Raw genomic sequence first — 17,699 nt, 5'->3', positions numbered from 1 at the left:
AATGGGGCTGCTATAAAAAGTAACACAAATGCATGACAAAGCTTATCGGCCAGTAGAAGCCAAGTTGGTTATTTTATAGCACTAATTTAACTAAAGGTGTTGTTTCTACCCTTACCTAAAATGATCAACCACAGTAAAGAGAGTAAGGAAAATGGAGAAGGATTTAAGAGGAGAGGGTTTTAAAATTTTGAATATAAAAATGGCAGTGAAAACAGGTAAGCACCTTGCTATACCACATTCTTGATGTGAAGGTGACAAAAAGGAAGCCGTGAATAAAACCAATTAAAAAAAATTTAAAATATCAAGAGTTAGCCTTATTTCCCTTTTTTAAAGCGTAATAACGCCAATTTCCAACGCTTTTTTTATATACTGTGTGCGCACTCAAGGGGATATGAATACCCTTATAATATTGAAAATATTGAGTCTGGTAAAGCATTACACATTCGTGTAGTATGACTAAAAATAGAATCTATGTTCTTTACTGATGGAAGGGTTAATTGATGGGCATTCCTAGAAGTACGGGTATTACGGTTGAATTGTTTAAGGGGAGGAATGCAACTGGCATTGTTTATAAAAATTGCGATTAAATAATGACAGACATGAAACCTTGCGGCGGTGCTCAAGAAATGCAAAAGTTGCGGTTAGACAAAGGTCACCTATCAATTTTAGAGCTCTTTTTTCAATTCTGTCCAAGAGACTCAAGTGTGTTTAGGAGCACCTGCCCAGATATTGAAAGTGTACTCGAGTTTCGGACGAATACAAGCTTTATAGATCGTAGCAAGATCAGAAGTTGTAAAAAACTTCGGAGAAAATCTAAACACTTAGTAGCATTTTTGGCGATGTCAAATATGTGATCACTCCACAACAAGTGGTTTGTAATACACAAGCCTAGGACTGAAACCTGTTCAGTCTCCTCGATGCAAGTACCACTCAAGGATAGTGGCATTGGGGGAGGGTTACGCTTTTTCAGTCTCCTCGATGCAAGTGTGATCTATGGATAATGGCAAGGGGATTTCCAAGCATTAAATTCTACACGGTTTTTGATTCCCCATTGGACAATGCTGTCAAGATCAGAATTTAATGAGCTTATCATACGCTGGTGTTGGTAGTCCACATACGAAGCACAAGGATGAGAATCGAAAAACGAATATGAGAAGCTGAGGATACTGTCATCAGCGAAACAATTAAGTGGTTAAGAAGATTCAGACAAGAGATCATTTATAAATATAAGGAAAAGGGTCTGAGACAAAACGGAGCCCTGGGGCACACCAGCGTTTACTTTTTGAATATCAGATTCAAACCCGTCCAATACGGTGAATTGAACTGACCGAAAAATATTTTCTACCCAACGAAGAAGGGATTCATCAATACCAAACGCACGCATTTTCGATAAGAGATCTTGGTGCCAAACTCTATCAAATGCCTTTGAACAATTGGCCTTTTTGCACTTAAAAAGTTGCTCTTATTTCACTTCGCCTTACTTCACGTTACAGAAATTTGTGTTTATAATTTTAGTATTGAAGAATATGTTTCTGAAACTTATCTAAATGTTCATTATTTTGAAAAATTCCTTAGGTTCATTATATGTGATAGGCTAGAGACCCAGCATGGAAGTCTTGATCACAAATGAAAATGTTTTTTCCTTCCGGAAATATAAGGAAACCTATACTACCAATAAAGCATCTTACAAGCCAAGTTTTTGAAATTAAACTAAGTAAAGATAAATGCAGATTTTCTTTTAAGATCTGGTTACGGAATAGAGGTTGAAGACTCAAATTGCGTCAACGAACTTCCAAAATCCAAATTTTGTAAACAGAAGCATGTTATTAAGAAAAGTAGTGAATAAATCATTGGTATAGTGAGAGTTGTCATGTCTGAAGAAGCTCAAAAGCCCAATTTAAAAATATTTGTAACCTAAAATGGCATAGCCGAAAAAGAAGCCCAATAATAGCTTAATTTCATACAAACAAATCGGGTAGAAAAAATCAAGGGAAATGAAATAATTTGTTTTATTGTCAAATTATAAGCGATCTATGGCATGTTTAATTTGATGTCGTTAAAGTTCAACAATAGTCCAATTTCCGAAATAGCCAAATTTTCCAAGCTTGAGATGAAAAATGTATTTCTACTTTAACGTTGCTGATGCTTAAGTTTAATAATCAAACTATTCTGTTTATGTATAATTTCTTTGGGTAAGAAAAGATGAGATTTGGGCCTATCCTAAATTTGCTGTCGTTAATTTTGGACAAAAATAAATCAGTTTCCTACAAGATACCTTTATTTGCCAAGCTTGATGATAATAAAGTATGACAGAATAATTATTCCCCTTTAACAGTTTTAAAAAAAGTCCTTAACACATGTCTGTGAATCTTTTAAGGCTTTTTTTTATCACAGCATGCTATTTGATACTAGCAAAACTTTTCTCTTTATGTTTCATTTACTAATACAACCATCACAATTATTATATAGATGTTATAATAAATTTGTTAGTGGCCATTCTTTGCAAAAGGTAGCCCAATTTCCTATAAATAGTCTAATTTGTGAAGTTTTAACTTATGTCTAGAACGTTAGTAGGGTTTGAATACTACAACTTGATAAATATACCACAAGACTGGGATTAAATATATTTTACGGGTCCCAACTGATCATCATGGGTGGAACCGGCTAAGGTGATAGTTGACCAGCGCCGGACAAAGCATATGTGCAAATGCACAGGGCGCACAATTGTGTATTTGCCATTTTTTTAACCACAAACATTCTTTAAATAATCTCAAAAAACATCCATCACAACTATCCTAAGTTATCTCTTGCGCACTAACTAACATCCTTACCTGGAACTAAAAATCCTCCCTACCTAAACCTAATTTCCAAATATTTCATTTGCATTCTTTAAATTTTTTGGTTAACGATGCTGATCGGTGCTCACTATATGCAGTTAAATTTTTCGATACAATTCAAGTTTTTATAACTTTTTTTCAAGTTACACAACGAGATGGGATATTTAAAAAAAAAAAGTTTTACTTTGAAACCCCTTTCTAAGACTAGATGGGAGAGCAGGTTAGATGCATTGAGGCCTTTAAAAACTAATTTGGAAGAAATGCAGTGGTGGACACGAATTTAGCGCATTGAAAAGAGTAGACGTATTTTTCTTCAATTATTTATTACTTGCAAGTAACGGTTCATTTTTATGTTGTGACTATGACTACCTTATATGGTATTAGAAATGTGTAAATGATTGAAAATGAAATACCGTTTTGCGAAAAATGAAGATTGTTTGCGATGTTTTTAGCTGGACATAAATTTAGCCCGTTTTTCAATCAAAGAATGTATTTTTAATTTTTGTGTTTTTTTTAAAAAGAAAATAATAATTTTTGAGATAATTAAATATTCCTTTAATGATCTTTATTAAAAACAATTAAAAAAATTAATTAGTCAAAGGAAAAAAGAAGTCTGACGGTAACAGACATTTCTAAGTTATAAGAATGCTCCAGGAAGCTGGTTTATAATGCCCTTCGTCATTTCAAAAAGTGTGGAGTGATTGAAAACGTTAAACAAAACCCCAGGGACAGAAAGACAACTACAAATGAAGATAGAATTATTTATAGGTTATCGACCAAGGATCCGTTTAAGACCTCCAGTGCCATTCGAAGCGAACTTTATGGTATGGGCTGCTTTTTCATGATACAGAGATATCCTGTTGGATCATATGATACCCTACGCAGAAGACAATTTGTAGTTAATTTGGCGTTTCATGCACGACAACGACCCTAAACACACTTCAAAGTTAGTGAAGTTCCGATAAAATATTTAATGGGTAGGTTTGTTCAATTAACCGGGCGTATTGCTAGTTGCCTAGAAATACTAAATATGTTTCCTGAAACTTCATCATTGCGATCTCAACGTAGAAAAAGACTTAATGCTGATGAATGTCCTGAAACTATGTGTATTAGACCCGAAACAAAGATTTAAAGTACATATTTTTTTTTTAAATAATTGATCAAGCCATTCAATTAATTACAGAAAGGTTTGAACAGCTTGATACATTTTTAAGTAACATGAGCGAATGTTTAAAAAATAAAAATGTACGTGCCTCATGCCTTAATTTGCAGAATGTTATAACATAAGGTAGTTTTAAAGATTAAGATAGAGAAGAATTGTTTCAAGAGTTAACCGTAATATCCCCGCTTGTTCACCACAAAGCTCAAGTTTAAATGTGTTAAATTTTATTTTTAGTTCAAACCTTGGAGGTTTTGGTCCAAATTTAGTAATTGCCCTCCATATCCTTAATGGAATCCCGGTCTCGGTAGCTTCTAAGTTTAAACGTTTTCATCTGCTCATTTTATCGCTGCGTTTTAGTTTATGGTTTAGGGTTACTTGGGATAACAAAAAACGCACTGTTAGTCTACTTCTTGGCTAATGAGAGAAAGTTTAGGTGTGAAGATATAGAAAGGGGGCGCTTTCTACTAATCCTGCACAGGGCGCAAGTATGACTGGGGCCGGCCCTGTAGTTGACTATCATTTTTTTGATACTTAAATTTGTTTATATTAATTAAAAATCTTTTCACTGAGATTCGAACCTTGACCAAGAAACCTAAGGACCCGATGCACTACACATGAATCCGCCTGATTGAGGCACTCCCAATATCTCGTGGCACTTACAGCACACATATGGAAAGAAAGAGACATAGGAGGTGGATTTCGATTGTTCAAGGAGGTTTAAAAATCTGAATTCATATTTTAATTAAAAAATGTCAACTTTAATTAAAAGCCAATCTCGAGTTTGATTTAAATGTTTGTTAAAAACAATCTTTTGTTTGTAAGAAGAGAATATTTTTTTACAATTCTTAAAATCTACACTAAGTAAATTGTAGATAATTTATTGAAATCGATATTGCTAAATACGATTTAAATGACTCACTGCGAATGTCTTAAAGAGGACTTGTTTAACTTCACATGTATCCTTACCTGAAAATAAAAAAAAAAAACATTTAATTAATAATACTTACAATGTGATAAACTCTTAAATAATAGAAAAAAGTTAAATATTGTTTAAAAGTAATGTACCTACTATAAAATAATAATTTTACTATGTACTCGTAAATATTACGACTTTTCCAATAAGACATTTCATTTTGTTTTGCCTGCTACTTAGGCAACTAAAACTTTTGAAGCTGTGATATTTTGCCATTTGATAAGCAACAGCTTCACCATTACTTAATATGGAACAATAAACGCTCCAACAATGCATTGAAATTGTTAAATTTAACTACAAATATTGTGCAAAGCGGTTTTGGGAAGTCTTGAAGCAACTAATGCAACGGCAATAGTGGAAAAGGTGGGAAAATTTGAGAACTCAGTTTTGTTGATTTCTCATCGATACTTGAAATGAGGCATTCCATAAACGACATTATTTTGCATACAGACTTACAGTGCCTCACAGCTTATCTGACCCATCGTATATTTACAAGTTTATGGGAGAATAGTTCTTAAGCGAAGAAATGTATCAGAAAAATAAAAACGCAGAAATGTCCAGTGGGTTTATAACGTAAACAAAATCTCTTCATTTATTTTACGAAAATTAAAATTGCACAAGATAACAAAAACAAAATGAAATCAATTATTCAGCGTCACAGCTTATTTGACCCATTTTAAATAAACACTTAATAAAAAAGATAACGCAAATTAATGTTAATTTTAATATTTTGTATGTCCACCCTTTTCTTCTAATACTACCTTAAGCCGATTTTGATAAGAATGCTATATTTGTTTGTTGTTTTTTTAGTGATTCTTGCCCATTCTTCAGTCAATGCAGTTTTGAGGTAATTTTTGTTTGAAATGTGTCGTTTTCGAATGCTAGTATCCAAAATTGACCACAGGTTTTCTATAACATTCAAATCCGGAGACTGTTCTGGGCGTTTTATGACGTGGGGACAGTTATAAATCAGCCATGTTTAGAAAATTAATGAAGTATGTTTCGGGTCGTTGTTTTGATAAAACCGGAACGGGCGTCTTATGCCCAATTGTTCTGCACTTTGGAGCAAATTTTTTTTGAGGATATTGAGGTACACCATTTAATCCATTGTACTCTCAATGAACTCTAACTTTTCAACTCCGGCTCCGACAATTTCCGCTATTTTTCTCAGAGAAAGTCCATTCCTGTGATGAAAGAGGACAATTTCACGTCGTTCAATAGTTGTTCGCTTTCCCATGTTTAAAAAACGTGCTGCCTTTATGAAAAGTAACAGAAACTTATAATTTTATTTGGAAATATAACAGCTTAGAGACTGACATAATAAACACCGATATTCCCATGTTTTTGGTTGAGCAGTTGCTCCTTAAACACAGTGGGTCAAATAAGCTGTGGCAATCTATCGTTTTTCTTAGGTAAAATTTAATATTTCAAATTGTCATTTTAAAGATTAAATCTTAATTAAAGTATACATTTTATTGTTTAGAAAGTATACACAGTTGAATGTAATAATAAGGGGTGAGTCAAATAAGCCGTGAGCCACTAGATTTAAATAAGTTTCAGTTAACAATTATTGTGGCGTGTGATGGTTAGTGCATAAGACTGTCATACCGAAAGTTTTGGGTTCAATCTTTGACTGTACCACTTAACGTTTTCCTTTTGCCTTTTAGATTCAAATTGAAAAATCCTCCAAATCTTTGTCATGAAAAAGTACTTTCCTGAAATAGTCGTTTGGATTCGGCATAAAAACTGTAAGGAGCCCCCTTTACTAACATTACTCGCACCCAGAAATGATTAAGAGTTGTAAGTCACTATAAGCTGCTAAAATGTGTCGAAATTTGTATTTTTTTTTTATTTTCTTAACTGTTAACAACAAGTTGATGTTTGTTTAAAATAAAATTAAACTTAAACTAATGTTTTTGGGATACCAGTTCTTATAATTCGAAAAAAAACTAAATCGGGCTTTTTAAGGGTTTGTAAGTTCATGAAGTACTTCCTTTTTAAAATAAAATTCGTGATGATTTTCCCAATTCTACAATTCCTTACTTAAATATTCCGTTTAAAAATGTTCAGTATTCAACTCATTCTTCAAAAAATCTTGATCTGTTGTAAGTTTTCATTGCCATACATAAATAATAAAAGAATACTGAAACATTTATGCTCGAGGGGTTTTCTTTAATGTCTATAAAATCAATTATTGATCTTCTTATGCATTCATAGTTTTCATGTTTATAGATAAGATAGATAAGATAATCTTTATTCATTAAAAACGATACATAATAATTTAGAAACCAAAAAAGAACTTACATCCATGGCGTAAGAGCCATCTTCCGAATATTATCAAGACATTTACATTGAGAAAAAAGAGTATAAAATTATGGAATATAAAATAAAAAAACATATATAAATAATATTACAAAAATGTGATCAACTTTTTAAGTGTAGTTTTTTTAAAACGGCAAAGTAATTTAAAGAAGAAAAGAATAGTTAATCATAAATTGTTGTTACTATGAAAAAAGAAAACAATTAACAATTAGATACTTTAAATGATTGTTCAAAACATTTTAGTTTAATTTTCTTTTTTACTAAAAAAACCGAAGATGGCGAAGAAGTGGAATAGTTTCGGAGAATATGGACTTTTAGTTTAGTTAAAACGGAAAAAGGCGAACTGCAAGAGGTTCAAGCTATGGAATATTGGGGCTTTAAGTTTAGCTAAAAAAAAACATTTGTTCGTTTTTTATTTAAGTAGATACTCCAAAACAGATTTAAATAAGAATGTCTGTAATTAGTTGCATGGGAGACAAAGCGTTCCAGCAATTTAAAACTATACCTCCCGTTCAAAACACGTAAACATTCTTCCGACGAAAAGAAGCTTTTTTTCAAAGTGAAGTCTACGGATTTCTTCGAAAATAGGACAAGTTGCTAAAAAATGGTACACATCTTTGTTTTGGTTTGAATTGCAGAGTGAACAATTTGCATCTAAATCAGCTCTATGTGGCCTATAGGTGAGCTCAAGAGTTTCAGTCCGTATTTTGAATATCAAACTTATATCAGAAGCAGAAAGGTCCTCACAGAAATAATTATAATCGCACCCAAAGTTAAATTAAGACGTCTATAGGTTGCTCTAAAAAGTCATTCCCTAGCCCTTTCGAGATTAATTTTGTGCATTTCCTCATCAACCGTCGAAATGCAGTTGTAAGGTATTTTTCCTTCTTTGTTGTTTGCATTTGGCAAGAGCATGCCAATTTCTAAAAGTGGAATACTCACAATGGAGTGATATAAGCAGGATTTGCTTGGGCAGATTACTATCAGGTGTATGCATAACTTTAATAAGATAGTCTGCGTTGGCCTTTAAATTTCTAACATATATTTGGGGAAGCGCGGAAGATTCTTTTCAAAAAGTATCTTTCAATAACTTCCATATCCTATAGAAATTGGTTCCCATAACAAAAGCAACTGTTCACGGTAGCCTCAAAAACCTTAAATTTCGATGTGTCCACGAACCTTCTTGAGTTTATAGCTGGTTTGGCTAGCACCAGTTTCTCTTTAATATGATTTTTATGTTCAAATTATGAGTGATAGTAAAACCAAGATATTTATACTCGCTGACAACTTCAATAGTGGTACCATCTAATGTCCAATTCCGTACATTATGATCCAAACGGTTTTGAGGTTTAAAAGTCATAGTTTTAGATTTATAAATGTTGATTTTGAGATCCCACGAATCGCAACATTGTTTAAGTTTATTTATCTGAAGCTGCAATATCTCTGGGTTATCAAAGAACACCACCAGGTCATCAGCATAGAACAAAATCTTCAAAGATAAATCGCCTTAGTTGAGGCCTCCCGCTAATTTATTTTGAATATCATTGATAAAAGAGCGAACATCAGCGGACTCAATATACAGCCTTGTGGAACACCTGTTTCGGTTTCAAAGGATTTTGACATAGATATACCATTACAAACCATTGCAGACGTGTTTAATAAAGCTGCTAGCTTATATAGAAGTGATCTTCTGTTGATGGTATCAAAAGCAGCTTTAAGGTAGACGAGAAAAGTGTATATGGGCTTCTTTTTGCCGATAAAAGGCCTGGCAACGCTCGTAAGAGCAAAAATTTGATCAATCGTTAAAAGGCCCTATCGGAAACCAGCCTGAATTTTACTTGAATTTTCACTAATAATAATTCTGCTATTCATTCGAAGTGAATCTGTGTATGTCGGTAACGTCGGTAATACTGCGCGGTATTCTTCTATTCACGTGAAAGCATTCATTCTATACAATTCAGATCCGCATATAAAATGCAGCGGATTTTTCATTTGATGTCTGGTTTGTTAATTTTTCTAAACACAATGTAAGTGAAAACTAATTTATTGCTAGAATATTTGTTTTATAAATAAAAGAATATTAACATTTTTAGAGGAAGGAAGGAGGATTCACTTTTTCCTCTGCTTACAATTGAAATAAAAAGTTAAATACTGCCCATTTCCTCAAATTATTCTGTTTAGGTGGATTGATTAGACTTAATTTTTGTATGAATCAAAACCATTTATCCAACATTTCCAAGATTTTGACATGAACAGCTGTTTATTTGAATGTCAAATTGGTTTGGGATAATGTAGTTCACCCGATGGATAGCAAAATGCAAAGGCAGTGTGAAAGTGAATCGAATGGGTGAATGGAATACACGATCTACGTGAATAGCATAATAGGGCTATATTCCTTAATGCCCAGCCTAAAGTGTCGGAATACAAAGCAAAGCCACGTTACGATGTGTTTTCCCTTCTACTAAAATTGTCTGCAAGAAAATCTAAGGATTTAGAGTCTTTAAACTTTGCTTGAACTATCGGATCCTGTCTTACAATCTTGGTTGAGAAATGTTAAGATCCGTCCCTGCACGAGGAAGATGTTTAATAGTAAACCATATTGGAGGAAATATAATATCATCTTAAAAATAAAATCGAATAGACTTAATTAACAATATGTTCTTTTATTGTAATGTTGTAATGTAATCTGTCACGCACCAAAACCACACTGATAAGTTGCTCCGATTACTGATGCTACATAAAAGTATAATTGGCGTGGACCACACCTCTCAGACTACGTCTAAATATCAATAACCAAATGGTGCGCTTTATTGCTTCTCAGAAATATTTACCTTTAACAAAGATTCCTAAACATTCAGCCTTTAAGACGAAAAAAAAATACTTTCGTATGCGGGTAAAACATCTTGAACTCGCATAAATTTGAGTGGAAATGCAATTTTTGAAAAATGGAAGAAAAGTGAAAATCATTTATGAATTTTTTTCATATGAGTTAAAAACAATAAAAAGTCCATTATAATGAAATTGAATATTCAAAGAATCCATCATATATAAATAAATGAGCCATAAGACGAAAGGGGTGATATGGAGGCTCTTTTTAATTGATTCAAACATACACCCAGAGTGAAGTGGTCGATAGGAACGACTTCATATAGCGTCGATCGTTCGTGAGAATAAATTTCAAACCAAGAAACATGTGAACCGACTTGAGTTTACTTATCCTACCTCTATCTACAGTACACGATATTATTTATCTTGTGAGGCTTTTATTAAAAAAAATAAGAAGTACAAAAAACAAAAAACGAAAGTAAACTTAGGGTGTACCACATATGTACTGTACATATTCAACGGCTTGGCTTAATATAAAAGAGCTTGATATGGTGAATAAATAATTACAAAAGATAATAAACAAATAAAAACAAAACAAAAATCCCATAGGTAATGCGACAATGAACTAATAATAACAACCATGCTCTTTCGACAACTCTGCCAAGATGTTAAAGTATCTACACATAGGTAAGATACTTTTAACTTACGAGTAGCATGATTAACGACTTTACCCGCTGCATACCGAAATGCAGCATAAATTATGGACGCCTGCATGCATAGCAAACTATGTTGGCAATGAAAGTCGTTGTTCGAGCTGTGGGTATTTATATGCAAATATGGGAACCACTGGTGTTGGATTTCTTGTCTTGTATATGTTACATTTTATTAAAAGGGTTCCTAAGGGTTTCTTCGCCAACTGTAAACTTTTAAAGTGCGATAATGAAATAAGATATGCATATGTTGGGCGGCGGCTTGGTTGGACTTGGTGTAACATATTATAGGATGAATACCTACTGCAACTGATGAGCTTCAATTAATTTGTTTCCTTTTTACAGTGAATGGCCTTTCAGCGCATTTATGTTTGTGGCATATTTCTTTACCCTCGATTTCTATTTTTTTTTTGCGACCAACTTACAAGAACAAAAAACGGAAATCATTTGTCAATTTTGTGGTGGAGTTTTGTGTCAAAGTCTTCATCAGGGGTTATTAAGTATATAGGTAGATATAGAACGAGCTTTGTATCTTCACTTAAGCCCATAAGATGTAAAGTTCTTAACACTTATATTTGTTATTAGGATGAGTAAGTTACTCAGAATCATTCATAGTTTTTAAATGTCCAGTCTGAAAGAATTTAAAAAATTCCTAAATGAATATCGTCGAAGCTGCAAAATAAATAAATAAATTATTCACCTTGCTTTTTAGAAGGGCAGATTCAGACTTTTTTTATCATTACACGCTTAACTTCAAGACTGTTTTTTTGGTAATACTTAAAAATGCTATTTAATGTTCGGTAAAGGAAGCTGACAAAATTAAAATAACATGATTTGTATCCTAACCTAACATTTACATATTTAAAGATTATTATAAGTTTTTTGTTTAACACTGTTGTCGATCAAAGCAAGGTCTAACTATTGAATTTGGACGACTCCATTCACATGATAGCATTGCATTTGAAAGGGACAGAGGGGTTAAAAGGAGGCATTGGTTTTGAATTCGTGAAAATTGCAATGGTTGGGAACCACAAAGTGTTGCAAGGCATTCCACATTCACGTAGTACGGCTTAAGAACGAATCTGTGTACTTGACAGTACGACAGAAGTTGGGTTCGAGGGTATACTAACGAGCATTCCTAGAAGCGCGAGTATTACGGTTGAACTGTTTAAGGGGAGAAATGCAGCTGGCTTTTTCTCTAGAGCATAAACCGTTAAAATAACGGTAAAAGAGGGTGAGACAAAAAACATTTCGACAATGTTCAATTTAACCAATCTAAATACTCTACATTCAATACTCTCCAAGATGCTTAAATAAGTTGCAGGAGCACCATTCCAGATATGGTAGGTGACACACATACCGAGAATATCGAGGTGTTCAGTATCATTGATGCAAGTGCCATCCATGGATAATGTCAAAGGGGGCATATCTCGCTTTAACGATACAAGACAGCATTGCGTTTTCGAAGCATTAAATTCTACGCGGTTTTTTAATCCAGATTGAATAATGCTGTTTAGGTCGGAATTTAATAAGCTTATCATATTTTGTCGTTGCAGTTCCACATCCAAAGAAGAGGGATGTGAATCTGAAAACGAATATGAAAAGCTAAGAGTACTATCGTCAGCAAAACAATGTACATATTGGATTAGAAGTTGCAGACAGGAGATCATTAATAAAAATGAGAAAGAGTGTTGGAGATAGAACAGAGCCCTGGGGCACACCAGCGTTTATTTTTGTGGTTTTCAGATTTGAATTCATCCAATACAACTTGTATTGAACAAATCGAAAGGTAATTACTAATCCAATGAAGCACGCATTTTCGATAAGAGAGCCTGATGCCAAACCCTATCAAATGCCTTTGCAATATCAAGTGCAATAATCTTCCTTTCTCCAAGACGATGTAAAGATTTGCTCCACTGTTGGGTGAGATGAATCATGAGATCACCAGTGGACCTATTGCTACGAAAGTCGTATTGTCGGCCATTAAGAAGTTTTCAATCTTCGAAATATTTCTGAAGTTGATATTTTATCAGCATTTTCATGATAGATAGATAGATAGATAGATAGATAAATTTTATTCATGAAAAACAAATTTTTATACAATGTATTGAATAGTGAACATGAATAAATTAAGACATGACAAAGTTTGTCGTGTGTCTGTAGTATACAATATTAATATTAAGTGACAATAATTCGTTTATAATTTTTAAACATTAATTTGATTTTTAACTGATTTTGCCAAATATTTGTAATATTACAATTTTTAAAACAATTTTCGTGGACTTTGAGTTTAGTTAAAACGGAATGACTTTTAGTTTAGTTAAAACGGAATGACTTTTAGTTTAGTTAAAACAAAAATTAAAATTTGAACTAATGCTAAAACATACATTATTGTATAGCTAATTAAAAACTTTCGGTGATTATCCTTGTTCTATAAGCATAGGCCTTACTATAATAGTTGAATAGAAGCTGCCAGTCGAAGCCATTTAGATAACTCTTTACTTCCTCGATGAGTAGAACATTTTTACCAAAGTAGTGACGCCTTATTTCTTTAAGCACGGGGCAAACCCCAATAAAATGAAGGATGTCTTCCCTCTCTTGCAGATTACATAAACTACAGTTCCCCGCCGTTCGATGTGGAGTAAAGTTTAATTTGATGAGTTCACCCCTAATTTTGAAAATGGTCCCTATGTTGTAGCACGAGAAACAGCTTTTAAAATAGTTATTTTCATTAAGATTGTAATTGATTAATGAATAATACTTTCGGTCTGTTGAACTGCGAGCTTTTTCGATAAAGGCATATCTTTCATTTTCATCAGTCAGTTGAATTATTTCATAAAAGATCTTTTTCCACTGGTTTGAGTTAGCTTCTGACAGGTTAATCGTCATTCCACAGTTTCCGGCAAGTTTAACCCAAGTTTTGACGAAGAGAGTTTTCTTTTTCAATGCATACTTAAGAATCATCTTTGGAAGTCTTGATTCTTCCATATTAATCACCCTTAATAAATAATCTGCATGAAGTTTAAGAGCAGAAATAAACATTGTTGGCAATCCCGACTCCAAGTGATACATATATTTTGGCGTGTTTAATGGAAGGAAAAAGATTTTCCTTAGAAAGAACCGCAGCAGGCTTTCAGTTACCTCCTGTCGTTCTATCCCCCAAACTTGTGCACCATAAAGCATAATAGATTTGGCTGTAGCATTAAATACACTATATTTGGTGCTTAAAGTTATTAGATTGTTGCTGAAAATGTTTTTCCAATTCTGGCATATTGCTGATTTCGCCTTTCATGACCTTTGAAAGAAAGGGCGTAAGTGCAATCGGTCGATAATTAGACGGTGAGGAAGATTCGCTTTTTTGGGAATAGACTGGCCAAATGCGGTTTTCCATCCGCTTGGAACGAGACCTGAGGAGTAGGACAGATGAAAAAGCTTATGCATTGGTTTTGCCAGCGTTGAAGAACACATCTTCATAATAATAGCGGGGATATCATCCGGACCAGCGGATTTATGTATGTTAAGATCTTTTAGGACTCTCGACAGAGAACGAGCGCAAAAAAGATTGGCCCCATAGAATTACTAACGTGCTCGATGAAGGGCGAAGTCATAACACTCACTGGCAGCGTTAAATTTGCGGTGAACTGCCGCATAAATGAGGAGAGTACGATAACTCAGGCGACAAAGTATAATGACAGATTTGTATAGAACAGTTAAAAAGAAGCATTTTTTACCATGGGAGGGCGTGTCTATCTCCCCCCGTTCAGGCGGTAATGGTAATTTAAAAATATATGTACGTTAAATGGAAAAAAATTATTAAAAAATATTGGTAGTACTTAAAACTCAGTTGTATACATTTTTTCAAAGCCAAAACTTATGATTATTAGCTTGTTTTTAAATCAACTGAAAACTTTGTTTTAAAGTCAAAATTATTGCAAAAAAGGTTAAAAGAAAGGTTTAAAGTGTAATTTTTCAAAACTTTAAGATTATCTAACATTGTTTTTTTTTTTTAGAATTCAATTCTCTTATTTGTTTTTGATCAAAAACTGAAAACAATATGATTTTATGTCAAAAGTGTCACTTTTGGTACAATAATCATGAAATTCATGTTTAAATCTCAATTCTAGAGCATCTAAGGCAAATTCACTTAAAAAAGTAGATTTCTTCAATTTATAAAGATCTTTAAAGTTTTTGTATTTTTAAATAAAAACACTTTAAGCAAGCCTTACACTCTCTATGTGAGCCAAAAAAATAAGATGTAGTTTTAGACGAGTTTCAAGAACTTCAGTTGAAGAAAATAAACCATGCTGCTTTCTCAGAATACATTATAAAAAACTGGAAGGTTTCTTCTTAAAAATCTAAATGTTTGCTCTTTTTCTCACAAAAGCTCTTACTTAAATAATTTAAATCATTGCTAAAGTTTTTCTGAATTTTAAATTTTGTGAAAACCTTCAAGATTATCAAAAATTTTGTAATAACAGTTGTTTTTGAAAAAAAAACTCTTTTTCGTAAATATTGTAAAATTACTAAAAAATCTACAGACATCTTTGTTAAAACTAAATTTTATCAGTTTTATGGCTCATACGACAACCACCCCCCCCCTGGATCCTCTGTTGGTTAAAAGTTGATGATTGGAATAGACATCGGTTTCCGTTCAAAGTAGAAGACAGAGGTAGTCGCGGAAAATTTGAGTTCAAAGATTGACGACTTTGGACGTGTATTCAGTGAACATTTTTCAAGCTAACATTGACTTAATAAAATGGACAATTTTAAAAAGGATATGTTAAGAAAACATCAGGAATAATTAATATTTAATTCGTTTTCATGTTTTCCATTTTGTAAATAGAAGCTGATTAAAATAAAAACTGGAGGAAAGGGGTGTGTTCGTAGATTATGGTAAAACTATGTGTAGATCTTTACGTGCAACAGAAGTTTGTTGACTCTAACTTTTTGCAAAAAAAAAAAAAAACAAATAAATATTACTAATTATTAATTTCCGTATAATAAAAGAACTTAGTCAAGTCAGCAAACAAAACCAGAACTATTTTTCTATTTAGTTTATAATTAATAATAAAAAAAATTACATCGACGCGCAGAGAACTCAAGGATCGATTTTATGCTAAGCAACTTTGAAAACCAGAGTAAGAAGTAAGATTTGAATTTTATTATTATCTTTATCTTTTTTGTTTTTTTTTGAAGACTTCCCAAGATACTAATATACCAAGATATTGAAAATTTGTATTAACAAAAAAGATTAAATAAAATTTAAGTCATCAGTTTATTGGAAAAACATAAAAACTAATTAAATAAGTTGAAATAAATTCTATCGAAATATCAGCGTTCATTTTGAGTTTAAAAATGACATTATAGTGTTTTGAATGTTGGACACTACTCAACAAACACATCTTTCCAGCCTTAAGGCGAGTTACATATCAAATACACGAAAACGTCTAAAATTATATAACCAGAAAATGATTTGGATACTCGAATATAAGTCAAATCTTTACTCAAATACTTCGAAATAAATTTGAAAAATAAAATTAAGAAAAATAAAATTAAATGGCGTTTACATTTCTGAAGATAAACTTAAATCTTAAAATATAAGTACCAAGTTCGTGCGACCCAATCGTTAAATGTTTCTATTTTATTTTTACGTTGAAAAATAAATAAACTAACTTAAATGAAATTTTATCATCTGACAATATTGTCGGGCTTTAAATATAGAAAGCAGTCCTCTTACCACAGCAGAAACGCAGTATGCTAGTTTAAAATTGAAATACATTTTGAAGATTATAGCTCACAAGCTCAAACCTATAAATAATGGAAACCATATTTTTGAAAACTAGGTTTTTATGTACAGCTGGGTATAAGATCAATTAGGTTTCAATTTTTTTAGTTTTAAAATTTAAAATACTGACAAAAGTATCGAAAGTACTATCAGAGGGTAAAAAAGGTTAACATTTTCATACCCCTATTTATTAGACATTTAAACAATTTAAGGAATGCAATATTTATAAAAACTCTTCCCTCGATATTGTTGTATTCAAAGATAAAGTGTAATAACACTATTTTGAGGATAACGTGCTTTCATACTTCTTTTTGTAACAATTAACGGGCACTCAAGGGGTTTTGAATGTGCTTAACATTTTCAGTGCTAGCGTACAAAAAATTTGAAAAATTCAAGAGATACCGGCATTGGTCTTAAAGTTTTAAATATAAAAATGAGAGGGAAATACAGAGTAAGGTTAGTTAGCATTTAACATTCTTGATGTGCTGTTAAAAAAGAATCTTTATACTTGACAGTACGTCCGAAATTAAGGTCAAGAGTTAACTGATGGGCATTGCTAGAAGTGCGAGTATTACGGTTGAATTGTTTAAATTGACATAATGGTAACATGTGTAGTGCAGGCATTCTAGAAACTGAGTTGTTCAAAGCCTTATTTAATAACTCGTTTAAAATACTTTAAGAAACACCACTTATCGCAGTTTTGGTATTATCACTTCAAGGGAGAATTGAAGAATACTATATGGCGAAGAGCTTTTCCACTCTTATATAGTCTTTAACCTGAAAATAGATTTGGATATCAAAAGAAGTTTAAAACAACATATTTTCCATTTTTAACTTTACATGTGTACAAGTTGGTATAACCTTGAAAAAACCAACGTGATTTAAACGATCTCATTTGTCGACAACATCATTAGATACAAAAAGAGCAGCTTTAATTACCCCCAATAAAATCATTTGAAAAGACAGCCGCTGACAACTAAAATCAAGTTTTTTTTGTACACAAGCCTTAATACTTAATTTATTTAAAAAGATCTGCTTAACCTCTACCATGGCTATATACGTGACTTTAAAATACAAAAGAGAA

At 32.5% G+C, this 17,699-nt stretch overlaps 1 protein-coding gene across 1 annotated transcript in view; it reads right to left on the bottom strand.

Moving 5' to 3' along the window:
* LOC129939458 (ras guanine nucleotide exchange factor Y) overlaps positions 1-17,699 on the bottom strand; it is a 138,422-nt gene that overhangs the window by 76,285 nt on the left and 44,438 nt on the right. The window lies entirely within an intron of this gene.

This window comes from Eupeodes corollae, chromosome 1, assembly GCF_945859685.1.
Source record: "Eupeodes corollae chromosome 1, idEupCoro1.1, whole genome shotgun sequence".
In the NCBI taxonomy this organism is placed as follows: domain Eukaryota; kingdom Metazoa; phylum Arthropoda; class Insecta; order Diptera; family Syrphidae; genus Eupeodes; species Eupeodes corollae.
The sequence above is the reverse complement of the archived record's forward strand: the minus strand, read 5'-3'. Positions and strand labels throughout refer to the sequence as shown.